This window comes from Ostrea edulis, chromosome 7 (assembly GCF_947568905.1).
Source record: "Ostrea edulis chromosome 7, xbOstEdul1.1, whole genome shotgun sequence".
NCBI classification, from domain to species: domain Eukaryota; kingdom Metazoa; phylum Mollusca; class Bivalvia; order Ostreida; family Ostreidae; genus Ostrea; species Ostrea edulis.
In genome coordinates this window covers 17,571,902-17,587,635 of record NC_079170.1, presented here as the reverse complement: position 1 = coordinate 17,587,635, position 15,734 = coordinate 17,571,902, and the positions used below count along the sequence as shown (strand labels likewise).

General features: G+C 35.3%; 1 long non-coding RNA gene across 1 annotated transcript; it reads right to left on the bottom strand.

The window, feature by feature from the left end:
• Positions 1-463: 463 nt before the first annotated feature.
• LOC125654626 (uncharacterized) lies at positions 464-12,157 on the bottom strand. The gene is made up of 3 exons (XR_007362430.2): positions 12,036-12,157; positions 11,806-11,898; positions 464-1,770 (listed from the first exon to the last, which is right to left on the bottom strand). It is a non-coding gene; the product is annotated as an uncharacterized LOC125654626 (long non-coding RNA).
• Positions 12,158-15,734: the final 3,577 nt, after the last annotated feature.

Below are 15,734 nucleotides of genomic sequence, written 5' to 3'. Positions count from 1 at the left end.
TACAGCTGCCACCCGATACCGAGTCGGATTTTATAATACACAGTTCAGTCGGGAGTGGCGTACATTCAATGAAGTGGTCTATAGAAGGATGGTAGATCACGTCTGCCAGGAATATCAAAGTGTACGAATAAACAATTTCTGATCGACAAATAAATGGTAAAAACGCTACAGCCTTGTAAACTTGACTCCGTGGATGATTGGATTGATTGCAACTTCTGGTAGTACAAGAAAAGTACTTGCTCGAAAATTATTTTCAAACAAAATATTTCCACAATCTAAACTTAACCGACAACAATAAACGATGACATTTTCATTCGTCTAAAAGCGCGCTGATGATACATCAGCAACAAAGTTTTAGTTAAAATAAAAAAGGAATGTTTATTCAGTATATACATACATACATACAAACATACATACATAAATACCAAGGATAACCCATAAAAGCTCAAAAGCTTATTTCCAATGGGGTCCTTTGATGTACACGCGCGCGGATGTTTGCACTATGGGGGTCATTTTAGCTGCAATAATGTAGCCCTATCCAATTTTTTTTATTCCGACGTTTTAGATTGGAGAGGGCTACATTATTGCAGCTAGGGGTCATTTATGTGGGAGGAAACCGGAGAACCCGAAGGAAACTCACGTATCCGAGCGGGTGACCACCATACCCTCTCACATACAACCACTGCCGATCACGGGGTTTGAACTCGGGTCGCAGCGGTGAGAAGCGAGAGCGCTACCCAGACACCCAGTGGTTCTTACTACTTATAAGTTTGAAGCAATGTTAATAAAATCTTGGGGGAAAAAGCAATTCTGTGGTTATTTGTTTACTTCAACTTAATTGGTTTCTCAAATTTAAAGTAAAATAATCCAATATTCTTGCTCATTGAACAACTGTTGCTGAAACAACAACAACTGCAACCAAAAAACAAAAGTCCCTCCTCCCTGCCCAAAAAGTCAAGAACACTGAATTTAAATATTATTCAGTTTGATGATTGTGTAATGGGATATTCAAGATAGCCCATGGAATAATGTTACGCAAAGAGAAAAACAATATGTCAAATCACCAAATTTATTGTTTATCTTTATCTTTTCAGTGGAATTTTTAAATGCGTGAAATAACTCCCAATATATTGTACATCGCACATACAAATATTGTATCGCACCGAAAAAATCTGGTCGATACAGAGTCCTAGATTACACTGCCACACAACATATGAGAAGAGTTTAAACCTTCTGTTATGACTAATGCTATTATTCAACTCTTCGCAAAATCTTTAGGTGGTGCAAGATAATGAATGACAACGAGCTCTACAATATGATACACTGGCGGAGCACTGTGCTGCACTGTTTCTCAAGGCTGCTCCTCAGGTGAATGTAGATTCTCCGCTGAGGATGTTGTTATGATTTTCACTCCCCTCTAATCCTCATTCAATACCTTACCCCATTTACATTTACCCCAGCTAACATCTTTTAAAAAAAATTTCAATCTTAACACGGTATATGTGCCATACCTACAATATATACAGAAAAATCACACACCAGTCAGCTACCAAATGGATAAAAATTTCACACAACTTTGCATTATTTTCAATATTTCTCAACATTAGCACTATACAAAATGGAGTATTATCATGACCTTGACATTTTTACCCCAAATTATATCTACATCTTCCTCTCTTTCATCTTCTTCTACATCTTCCTCTCTTTCATCTATATCTTCCTCTCTTTCATCTATTTCTTTCCTTGTATATTATAATCAACATCATTGTCCTGAATGCAAGATATGAACAAGTTTATGAATATATCCTAGCAACTTGTCTCATTCTTAATGCACTTAGACTTGCATTGTACACACACAATTAAAACCCCTCCTCCACATTTTTATATATGAAAACCTCATGTTTATAACAAACAGTGACATTTATACTGGTCCCCATCTTCTACATCACCATCCGACCAGAAAATGTATGCCGGGGGTATCGTTATACCACCTACACATTTACAACACTATTTCCGTACCAATCACATCTACTGATTAATCAAGCATGTCATAAGTATGATCAACACCTTGGTAACAAAATGTAAAGCTTTTTTCCAGTCTGCTCTGGTTGATAATGTTAAAGTGTTTACTGTGTGAGAGATGATAAAGGGCATCTTTTCTGCTTAAACATAATTTTTCTGCTAAAAAATTAATGATCTATCATGAATTCAATTTCTTGTGAAAAAAAAATCTCTCCAAGTTATGAGATAAAGGGACATAACTCAAGTAGATCTGGTCTCAAAATGAATCCCCAATCAAGGTGCTACAGAACCTGTTGCACTGAAATTCACACAGTAGTTAAAAACAGAGTATGTGTACCCCTGATTTCTACGAGATCTCATAATGTGTGAAGTTCTGCAAGCCTGACAATTTAACAAAACAGCAGATATGCAGGAAATGGATGATTAAATCAATTATCAAATAAAGTGTGCTAACCCACTTAGTGTGTTAAGTTCTAATGGAGTGTGACTCAGTTTGGGTTAATCCGACTGAAGTTCTGAAATTTAATTTGAAATTTAATTTCGAGTAGCTGTAATATTCTGTTTCAATTTTCATCACCATGATTAACCAAATTCTCATCCTCAAGAGTAAATTCAGATCATGGAAAAACACAACTAGGGTACATCTCAGCTGTCTCTGCTCCATTTACCACATCACGTAAACCACCCACAGATAAACCGTCATTGGACTAAATCCAGCTTAGACGCAGGAAAAACATAATCTTGGATCAGCTAATCCCTGCATGTTCAGCCCTCCTTCAGCCTCAACCCTATACCGTGTATTACAGACATCTTGTTTTTTTCTATCAGCTTTCAGCAAAACTTGATGCCTCTGCCACCCAGCCTCAGCTTAATTGATAACGATGGATGAGACTGTGTTCTCTGACAACAATGATGACGTATTTTCTCTTCCCTCCTGATTATTGTAAGTCTCCCTTTCCATATATTAGGGGTTTTCATTGCTCCAATTATCGTATTTTCCAACATAAAAATACACCTTCAAACGCATTGCTCAAATTCCTCTTTTGTTTTTCCCCAGACAGTGATGATGGCAGACATTCCATCAATGCTGATTTTTTACATCACAAATATTTTACTATTGCCCCATTAAGAAAACTCCAACAGGCAAACCAGAGTTATCTTTCTTGAATCAATACACAAACCAAGAAGCCCCTCAGAGTTACCTATCTTTGACAATAGTTTTCTGTTAAAAGACGTGCGATGTTTCCGACATTTACTCTAAAATAAATTTTTCACCTCCTTTATATGAAGAGTTTGTGTATGATTTGTGAAATACGTATAAATATTGTATTACCATACTTTGTAGTTGGTATATTGACTTTATAGTTGGTATATTGACTTTGTAGTTGGTATATTGACTTTGTAGTTGGGATATTGACCTCGGGGTAGCTCAGTAGCTTGATCACATAACTGGTAATGCAAGAGTTCTGGGTTCATCCCCTGAAAGATTTTTCTCCCTTACTGCTACAATAATTTTGTAATGTCTATCTGTAATTCATATCAGCTGACTTACATTTTTACATCTATCAAAATATTCTAACTTTAAAACAGGCATGGTAATATATACCCCAAGATTTTTTTTATATGTATGTAAAATGTGATAAGAAATATATATCATTAAGAATCACTGCATATGTCCTTAAGTCCATTCATGGTTCAATTTTGGCTCAAGTTAGTTTTGTCTCAACAAACGTAAGTATAAATATGAAAATACACACTTGCATCTATTAATGACCAGTGATAAAAATTTACTTGGCATTTCAATTTATCAACAACTGATACAAATCCAAATTATTCTTCCCACCAGTGATCTACGTGTCAGATCCTATGGGTTACGTCTCAAGGATTCAATCATTCAAAGGGGGATTAATTGGTATTTTATAAAAAACATTTTCAGGATAATTTTTAGTTATTGCTGCAAGAATACCCCTACCCCATTTCATTTCCTTGTTGTTTTCCTCTAAATCAACCACAGCAAATTTTTTCAAAATTTTGAAAGTCCCCCCCCCCCTTTTTTTTATTAAATAATTAGTAACTGGTGTGAATGTGAAAACAAATGAGCATCCATGTATTCCTGTAAAATTTTAAATGAGTCACTGAACATAGTAATCAAATCTGCAAAGGACAGTGACAAATTATGTCTAGAAATGACAAAGAAATTCTACGGAGATGACAGACTTTGTAGTGACAAGTAAAGATGTCTTCAATGGTTTGAGAAATTTTCAACTGTCTGAATCATCAAACCTAATTCACAAGAATTGCATTTATAATACATTTTCATACTGGTATAAATTTATTCATTATCTCAAATTTTGCACAATTCACATCTACATAAAAAATTTACATAGATCTATATACCACACTATAAAATTACTAAAAATACCTAATCAATAAAAAAAAAAATCATTGCATAATTAATCAAAAACAAATTCTTTGACAGATAAAAGTCACCACCAGAAAATGTCAAAAGTTGTTCCCCTTTACAACCCAATCGCACAACCTGATGAGTCTGCAACTCTCATATTGCGATAATTAAACTATGCCAGTCTTACGATGTGGAATTTGTCAAAAATCTTTATGTTCTATCAAATTCAAATAGACTTCAGTCCTAGTAAAGTTAATGGTGACAACAGATCAAAAGTGTGTAGTGTTGGAAATATATGATATCGTAATCAAGGAGCGGCAATATTAAATTAATAAAAATTCTGATGTGTACCTGTTATTCTGCACAAAACCAGTCATAATTAACTATGTGCCATGTGGTCACACCTTTGGTGAATACATGCTGAATGCTATTACATTACAAATTGTCATCCTGGAATAGGGGAAACCATTATCTTGATTAATTAACAAACCATTCATTAGAGAGGTCAAAAGATTAATAACACTTTATGAAACTAGAAATCAAATGACCCGCAACCTCCAAAATTGTGCCCTGGTTGTCATGAATATTCATTTTTGTTCAACTTTTTAAATTCCATATCATATTCCATTATCAAGTCTCTTGATCTGCAGGTTTACTTTGAACAGCATGTAACACTAATTTCCGTAATCAGAGACTTGTATCAAACAAAAAATGCCCTCCTCCAAATTATTTTCATTGCTGGAACCCTTTACTCTTGTAGTCTCTTGTTTCAAAACGCAAGAATTTGGACATACTTAAATCTCCACAATATAGAATTGTTTGCACACACATTCCTATAGTTTTTTTGGTATTTGCTGTGCATAAGAATGTGACCATTAATTTCACAAGCTGTTATCCTTGTTGTTTTTGAGATGAAGGCTTTGAGAGATTTTCCTGATTTTAAATGTAGTATGAAAATTTTTAAACATAACTTCAACACCCAATGGACAATTTGAAAATTTTGATAATGCGTTACATTTTACAGATGTTTACAAGTAAAACGTTTTATGGCTAAGTGATTTATATTAGAAAAGATCTAACATACTCAAATTTATTAATTGCTGTATTATAAAAAGAAAAAAAAGATGTATTTGTGAAATACTTAAAGATGTAATTATGGTACCCCAAGAAAGATCTTGTCCCAAGGAAGACACATGCTTCTACTTGTATCCCCTATAATGGTTTAAAAAGATTACCACAAAGTTCAAATTTATATTTGAGATCCGTAAGTACGATAAAAATCGTGCAAATTTGAAATAGTGTTGATTTATGCATGTGTAGTGTTTTATTTGGGTAAATACAAAATTGAAATTGCTTGTGTATCTACCAGGTATTCAATAAATGCTTGATTCATTTTCATCTTAATTTAATAAAATTAACATGCTCTAATTACAAATTTCTTTGCCACATCCAAATTATCATCCAGCGGATGTTTAGAAATCTGGTCAGTTAGTATCATCATGTGACCTAACTAAAAAGGAAATACGATTTCATTGAATGATGTGCGATCATTATTATAACAAACACTAGTCTTTGACGACTTAACAGTAATAATACATGTACTAACAGCCAAGAAAGATAACTCTAATTTCCAATATTGGAAAGCATTATAGGGATCTCGGCAATCTTACAAATAATGCCAAAACAAAATCAGATCCTAAATATTCTACATAATACACAGTATACAAATCACAACCTGTTTTATCTTTACATTTATTTTGTGAAATACTTCAAGAATTAATGAAGTTTTATATCACCTCAGTTCTTCTTTCATAATGATCTTTGCGTTTGTGTCTGACAGAAATAAACATGTGATAAAATTTGTTCACACATTCTCTGCATTTGCGCAATTAGAGACAGTGTTCAAGATCATTGAGATCAGGGGTTATGAAAGTGTTATATATCAAATGCATAGTTGCCTGCAAATATAGAAGAAAAACAGATAGAAAGAAAATTGAAAACAGGTTGGACTCTCATGCACAATGCTGAATCAGAAGTGTTACAGGAATCAATCTTAACGTCATCATGATCATCCGATGTTTCATTCCGGCCCTCTCAAATTCTACAAGATAACTTGGATGCCAATTGTTTTTTTCTTGCTAGTCTTAATCTTGACGAATGCAAACATTTCCCTCTTTAAATGTTTGCTGGCCAATGCTCCCTGAGTCATCCACGAGATCCCCTACCATCACACTCTATTCAAACTTATATAACACCCAGGTGTAACAGTTTTAAATACCTCTATTCTAATATATGTAGAAGTCTTCTAACAAATTAAAATCAATTTAATGACCATATTCATTGAATCTAATTGGGCTTGTTAGTCCAACGACTCCCATCTTTTCTCCGATACCACAAGTCAACACCATGACCATGCATGATTAACAAAGCCTTTAAACACCGTTTAAAAATCTGTGAACTATTGCAATACCTTTGTCTGTTCGCTGTGAACTATTGCAATATCTTTGTCTATTTGCTGCACTATGATACCTATTATCTTTTCAGCACAAAAATGTGAAAAATTCCTCCCACAAAGAGTTGACACTTGTTTATACCTTCACGGACTTGTCCATGACAAACAAGTCTCTGGTATCCTTTACAGAGATTAAGGACCCTCCTCGGTTATCACCCCTTGCTTGATTGACATTTGCTAGTCCCTATAATAATCAGATCAAGATAAACCCTTATCTCGGTGTGTGGTCATGACAAATGTTATCTGCGCCATCATCACCACATGTAATTATTCTGCCCTTTTTTCATTTCTTTCTAATATCCATTTGTCACCACAGGCCAAAAAGAATGCATGGGTGTGTGTGTGTGTGTGTGTGTGTGTTAGGGGATGGCAGGGGGACACTTTCCCCCTTCTTCAAATACATACTAATTCATGTAGAAAATCAACACATTTGTCCAAGATTATGAATATCTCCATACACCCCACCTTTCAATGCCTCTCCCCATTGAAATCGCTGGGCCTGCGCATCAAAAACATTGTAAAAACTATTATACATTTTGACATGATTAGTTGAGTCATCATCATCCATGCATTAGCTTAATGTGACAAATAGACCTAACTACTACTGTTTGTCAAGTATGTAATTTACTCTATCAGAAGCAGGTCACTACAGTATTGTGTGTGTCCCTGTGTGTATGTGTGTGCCGGGGGTTCAGGCTTATAATGAGCATACCCTTGATTTAGAATTCTTCATTGACACAAAAGAAGTTCTACATTTTATCTAAACTGTCCCAACTTCTTAAATATTGTAATCACATCAGTACTACCTCATCAAAAAAACTTCTGAATCTGAAAACTTTAAAAATATTCAATTTTGGCTTTCAAATTTTACAATTTTTATTTTAATTTTGCCCAATCTAAATGTGCTGTTGATGTAAATTTATCTAGGTCAACCTCAAAAGTATACTGATTGTGTAAATAATCTCTAAGTGACAATAACCAACACACAGCCAGTCAACCGTGCTGAAATTACACATAGTCAGTCAACCGTAACTGAAATTAAGGTAATGAACTTTTTATGATCCCATGCTTTCATGTTCCCCATTCCAAACCGAAAAAAAAAAAAAAAAATCAATTCCTTTCCAGACATTTTACAATCACAGTCATTCCTGAAATATTTGCTATTCCCTTTGAACTCCATTGAACCCTATCCTTTATAAAGGACATCAAAGATAATATGCCACAACGTTAAATAACACCTCATAAACACTTAACACTGTGTCGCCACTCCAGGCTTTTCTTCTCTAAAACTTATTTCAATTATCGATGTATGTATCTCTGATTCTTTATTCTAACACTTTCAATCAAAATAATCTCACAGGAGCACTAGCTGCGGAAATGATGGCAACCATTTTTTATTTCTAAAAATCTCTCAATGGCATGGGAATATATATTAATGACAAATAAAAACATTCATTTTCTACAAAAAGAAGAGAAACCTAATAAACTATGTTAGATAACCACTTTTAAGTATAAAGAAATATTTAAGGAAGAATTATTGTCTTGTATTTGCAATCACTACAAATTACATATTCATGTGCATATTTTGAGGGTAAAAAGTTATTAAATACTGGTGTTATTACTGAAATATATATAAGATGAGGGAATTTTCATTGAATTAAGTTTTTGGTGACAAAATGACAGCTAATGCCTTTGTTTAAACAGGATGAAATTTACTCGCAGGTATATATATAATTTGCTCCTGTGCACAAAAGTATATTTTCATTCGCTTAAACGAGAATACAAATTTGCACCTATTCCTGAATAAAAGCGAATTTGCTTACAGAAATACCTTTTGCATATTAGTGCCCATACATGTACATTCATACAGCAAGATTTGCTTACATGAGTATTCTTTACATGTAAGCGAAGCTCACTGTATAAACAAGACTATAATTTAAATCACAAAGCTGAGAACAGAAGAATGCGAGTAATGGCCACGTCCAACTATAAACTGCATGCGCTCAAATGAATACGAGACCATACTATAGAAATACTGGTTTGACAGTCCTTTAGCATATTGATTATTTCGTATGCTTGTTCTTCATTTTCCAATAACATCAGACTTAATCACATTTGAATTCAAACAATCCGTCAATAAATTTTTTTCCCCCTAAAGCGAAGTGTTGCATCATTGTCTATTTCTGGCTCAAAGTTTAAGTGGGACTTCTTCAGTATACTGCCTTTCTTGAATATTTCAATAATCTGTAAAATTCTAAGTACTTAGGAAAACTTTGAAAGGATGAAAGGACTGACGGAGACATGATCTGATGGATGGCTGTATGGGGAGAGAATTTTTCTTCTTTCGTTTGATAATTTTGACAGGGAAAGCAAAATACATTATGGTAGCATTCGGGATGCAATAATCAATTTGAGTACATTTTATTTGTTTGTAGATGAAATAGATTCTATGTAATATTAAAAGTGGTTTATGATGCTATTCATGTTGCCTTTAGCAAACTTTCTTTTGATGTATAAAAAAAAATTAAAATGGAGTTTCTGCAAACTTCAGCACTATGACAACTGCTTCTCATTGTTCAACTAATTACAGGAAGTTGTTTCATCAAAGGGCATTTTCCAGTCAAATGAAATAATGTTATTGAAACACCCATGCACATCAATGTCTGTTGATTTCACTATGTTGAAATATTGAAAAAAAAAAGGCATTTTCCCTTACAACATAAAAGTAAATCCTCATTCAGGCATTTTTCCCCATACATTTTCAACTTTTGATTTTTTAGAGAAAAAAATGTGGATTTTTTTAAAATCTGGTTTTTGCCCAATGTTAAATTTGATTCAGGGCCATGCCATGAATCTATATTTGATAACTAAGAAAAGAGATGTCTGCATTTTATTTGTTTCAAAACATTTAGAATACAGTTCATCATTTCTCTACGTACTGTAAACCCTGTCATCTGCAGAATCAACAGCATTTACTAATTAGGCTTCAAAAAGCAATGACAATGAATATCATTACAGTAAATAAACTTTTTGCACTTTCATATTTCTTTTTCATTACCCTATGGGGAAATAACATTTTTTGTGTTCATATTAAGGAGGTATGCTACACCAGAGGAATTTGATGTAGATGAAAAGTGGAGGATATGTACAACAATATTTTGAAGTTGAAAATTTTCAAATTTACTTTATTTAGTCAAAAAATACAGTTTTAGTAGAAGGTAATCTGAAAAAAATTTAAAACCCCTGCTGGACTCGAACCTGCGACCTACAGTTCAGCAGTCGGTATTCAAACCCACTGAGCTACTCAGCTAGGTATTTAAATGGAAAAGGAGAAGACAAATATTGCTGATATCGATTTTTTCATCCATGTTTTTAAAGGAAGTCAGCCATTATGACGATGTAGAGTACTACCTTAACCTAACCAACAACAAACACATTTTTTGCTGGTCTCATCATAATCCTCTGGTGAGAATTAAGTCTCTTTGGATGGAAACAGAATTCAGTTGACGATCCGTTTCTACTAATTGCATCTAATTCTTCCCAGCAAATCATTAAAAGCAAGATGACTACAGTGAAAACATTATGCCCCTCAGTTGCCACATATATTTTATTGCAGCAAATTTTACCTTTATCTGTCAAATAGCTTTGACCTTGACCTATCACTTCACCAAAATGTACAAAGTCTTTATCTTGATCAGTTCAAGTGATGATAATGTAAAACTTATACGGTACCAATTTTGAATATATGTAATCCAAAGACACAGATTATAGACAGACCAAAAGCATTAATAATCTCCATTTTAATTAAAATACTAGTACTCGGTAAAGAAGCAAATTATAATATTGTGAAAACAGACATTCAATAGGCCTGAAGAGCATGATGGACACAACGTACAGTCAGTTAAAAAAGTTCCTTTCAATCAATGATGGCCGTTTTATTTTTCAAAATTTACACAATACTCAAGAGCTTTTAAGATAAACCTATTTTAAAATGGAATATTATTACCATTCAGTCTTTATTTCCTCTCATCACATTACTTAATAACAATTATTTTGTACCAATATATAAAAGATTTAAGCCAAGTCATACACATGCATATACATGCACAATATATATAACTCACTGATACGAACATTATTCTCATTGTGAAAAAAATATGTGCACTTACATTCTATATTCATGTGTTATGAAATTAATTTGAATATTTAAAGGGGTCTTTAATTCTAATCATGGATAATGATAAGAGGGCTTTTAAATTTTATGCATAAATACACCTAATTAGCATTCTTTTAATGCAATTTTACCACAATTGTAAACATTTCAGAGATAATTTTGTTTTGAACAGAATGTTGAGATACCCGGCATATTTTGCATCATTTAATAGAATTTTTGCCCCTGAATGCCTGCCCAAAAATTAGTTACCACCTGCCTGAAATACCAAACATTCCATTGTGTTGCCAAACAAACAGTTCACTAAAACATCTAGATACATTGTCAGTTCACCACTCTAAAGATGTCAGCTACCCACTTTCATTATTTTAGAACTTTTCCTCCACAAAATTCAAAACACAATCTGTTTGTTTTATTAACAAGGTGTCTGGTATGCGAGGAATTTGCCTTTATAACAAAGAGCGCGGTGCGATTTCACCTTTTACTACACACAAAGTAATATCGACCAAACGCTCAAATATTCTCATGTGTATAAATTCAGTTGTATGTTGAATGCTTACTCTCAAATCAAGGACCAATTTGTACAGCACATACAATTACATGAATTTTTTAAGTGCCAATTTTGAGCGAAACGACATTTGGAACAATCTCGTTGATTCGATATAGTTAGGGGGGATAGTTAAATAAAACTCCTACCTGTGTTAATCTGATTTGTCTCCAACATCGACGCCGCCCGAGACAACACATCTAAAGGGTTCTCCATCTTTATCGGGTCATGGATGCTGGACTCTGAAAATATTGATCACACGCCGAACCAATCAATCGAGAACACGTGACCAGTCAACCGCGACCACATGCTTCAAATCACAACAATGTGGACGCTGTGTACACGGTGGAAAGTCATCTATAACATTATTTATACTCACATCTGGTTTGTTTCTCGGGTATGGTTGATTTTCCGTTAGTCTGTATATAAAATTTATTTGTGTATCCACATGCCGTTATCCCTCGTGTGATAGAGACAGCATGACTTAAATTCCATTTTGGTCACATGATTGCTGAGGCTTGATCATGTGACCTGTGGGAAAAATGCTGAGAATGTGAATGGAGTCAACAAATAACTCGCTAATTTTGGAGAAATGCAGACACTTCTATGAATTTTATTAATCATTAAGTTGTATTTTTACAAAAATAACTACAAACATGAGAGTTTATTTATAACGCGAATAATGGATTGAACGCCTGTTGACAATTATATGAAATGAAAGTAATTTATAAATGTACATAATCGAAATTATTATGTGTTTATTTTTAGTTCCATCGCATTCATATTCTAATATATACCGATTTGGTGTTCCCTTGCATCTCCCCCCCCCCTCTCCCCCCCCCCCCTCTCTCTCTCATGTTCTTACAGGTTTTAAAAAATAAAAGATGTACAATATTGGTCGAGATATTTTTTCCAAGGGGTGACCTCAAATTGAAAGCACTTATACCTATTGAGGCTGTTTCACGAATCCGGGAGAGGGGATTTAGCAGGTGTTATAAACTCGCGTGGGATAGTGAAATTCCACATTTATAGAACTTTAGAACACTGTCTTCGTCTCCTCCCCCCCCCCCCCCCCCATCTCATCTATCCCGACAAAATTCTGTCCCCTCCCCCTTCAAGTTTATTACACCCCTGTGCTACCTTGGGCAGGGGAGCCTACACTTTTCGGGTATATGTTTTAGTCATAGTAAATCAATGAAAATTTATCAAGGAGCATGTTCCCTAATATGGATATATTTGAAATTGCTTCTGCGGATGGAATTCCATATACCATGTCCATTGGCTTGTCACTGCCTGCCACTGATAGCTAGTGTTGTTATTGCGTGTGCTGCTGAATACGCATAAACAATACTGATTAAAGGTACCTCAAGGATAAATCGTACGTTGAGATAGGAAGAAGTTGTTTTATTGGGGGGGGGGGATAGTATAGTTTGAGGCAATATCTATATATCGCAGCACCTCCTTATACCACATGACATTATCAAAAGACAAGATTCATTACTCGCATTTCTCAGGGGCGGATCCAGACATTTTTTAAATGGGGGGGGGGGGAGGTGGGGTCATCTTTCAAAATACGTGATCTTTACCCCTTTTTAAAGCAAAATTGTTTGACAAAAGGGGTGGGGGATTCCGACCCCCGAACCCCCTAGCTGCAATAATGTAGGCCTCTCCGACTCCCTTTTTTTTGGGGGGGGGGACACGTCAAAATAAAAAAAATTGGATAGGGCTACATTACTGCAGGTAGGAACTCCTACATTACTGCAGGTAGGAACTCCCCTCTGGATCCGCCACTGTTCACTACACTCAATTACCGACGATAAGATTCAAATACTTTCGTATGTTTAAAAATCCTTGAATTTTATATTCAAGTTTTTCTTCGGATAAATAACTTTTATATCCCTGTTATACATACATGTTTACACAGGCCTCGATATTGAATAGTAGGACATATGTATATACAATGTCGAATTTCTTTGAAATGAAACATCAAGGTATAAATTTGTATCAACTTTGATTCATAACTTTTGAAACTTTAACATCTATACAGGAACTTTCTTCCCCTGACCTGTGTTTAAAGTACACAATCAGATCTAAAACTATTTCTCAACTCCCTGGATACCAATCTGCGTCCGCCCCTTCGTGAACTGTCGTTGTTTGTTTTAGTTCACCTGAGCTAAAAGCTCAAGTGAGCTTTTCTGATCACCCGTATTCCGGCGTCCGTCCGTCTGTCCGTTCGTCCGTCTGTAAACTTTTAACATTTTTGACTTCTTCTCAAAAACCACTGGGCCAATCTCAACCAAAGTTGGCACAAAGCATCCTTAGGTAAAGGGAATTCTAAATTGTTAAAATAAAGGACCAGGCCACCTTCCAAGGGGAGATAATCAAGAAAAGGTAAAAATAGGGTAGGGTCATTAAAAAATCTTCTCAAGAACCACTGGTCCAGAAAAGATGAAATTTATAGATAAGCTTTATTAGGTAGTGCAGATTCTAAATTGTTAAAATCCTGGTCCCCGGGGATCGGATGGGGCCACAATAGGGAATCAAAATTTTATATACAAATATATAGGAAAAATCTTTAAAAATCTTCTTCTCAATAACCACTGAGCCAGGAAAGCCGAGATTTATATGAAAGCTTCCTGATATAGTGCAGATTCTAAATTGTTGAAATCATGCCCCGGGGGTCGGATGGGGCCACAATAGGGGATCAAAGTTTTATATGCAAATATATTGGAAAAATCTTTAAAAAATCTTCTCCTCAAGAACCACTGAGCCAGAAAAACTGAGATTTATATGAAAGCTGTCTGACATAGTGCAGTTTCAAGTGTGTTCAAATCATGGCCCCTGGGGGTCGGATGGGGCCACAATGGGGGATCAAAGTTTTACATACAAATATATAGGGACATTCTTTAAAAATCTTCTCCTCAAGAACCACTGAGCCAGAAAAGCTGATATTTACATGAAAGCTTCCTGATATAGTGCAAATTCAAGCTTGTTAAAATGATGGCCACCGGGGGTAGGATGGGGCCACAATAGGGGTTCAAAGTTTTACATAAAAATATATAGAGATAATCTTTAAAAATATTCTTCTCAAGAACCACTGAGCCAGAAAAGCTGATATTTACATGAAAAGCTTCTTAGCATAGAACAGAGTTAAGTTTGTTCAAATCATGGCCCCCTGTGGTAGGATGGGGCCACAATATAGGGGATCAAAGTTTTACATACAACTGTATAGGAAAAATCTTCAAAAATCTTCTTCTCAAGAACCAATGAGCCAGAAAAGCTTATATTTACATGAAAGCTTTCTGATATAGTGCAGATTCAGGTTTGTTCAAATCATGGCCCCTGGGGGTAGGATGGGGCCACAAGGGGGAATCAAAGTTTTACCTACAAATATATAGGAAAAATCGTTAAATATCTTCTTTTCAAGAACCATTGGGCCAAAGAAGTTCACATTTACATGAAAGCTTTCTGACATAGTGTAGATTCAAGTTTGCAAAAACTATGGCCTCCAGGGGTAGGTTGGGGCCATAAGAAGGACTAAGGTTTTACATGCAAATATATATAGAAAGTCTTCTGATATGGACCAAGGTGACTCAAGTGAGCGATGTGGCCCATGGGCCTCTTGTTTAAACAGTTCAGTGACAGTCAACAGAAGGCAGTGGTAGTTGAAGCAGTGGGCAGTACTAGTGGCAGTTGAGGCAGTGATAGTATACTAGTGGCAGTTGAGGCAGTGGGCAGTATACTAGTGATAGTTGAAGCTGTGGGCAGTATACTAGTGGCAGTTGAGGCAGTGACAGTATACTAGTGGCAGTTGAGGTAGTGGGCAGTATACTAGTGGTAGTTGAAGCTGTGGGCAGTATACTAGTGGCAGTTGAGGCAGTGACTGTATACCAGTGACAGTTGAGGCAGTGGGCAGTATACTAATGGCAGTTGAAGCTGTGGGCAGTATACTAGTGGCAGTTGAGGCAGTGACAGTATACTAGTGGCAGTTGAGGCAGTGGACAGTATACTAGTGGTAGTTGAAGCTGTGGGCAGTATACTAGTGGCAGTTGAGGCAGTGACAGTATACTAGTGGCAG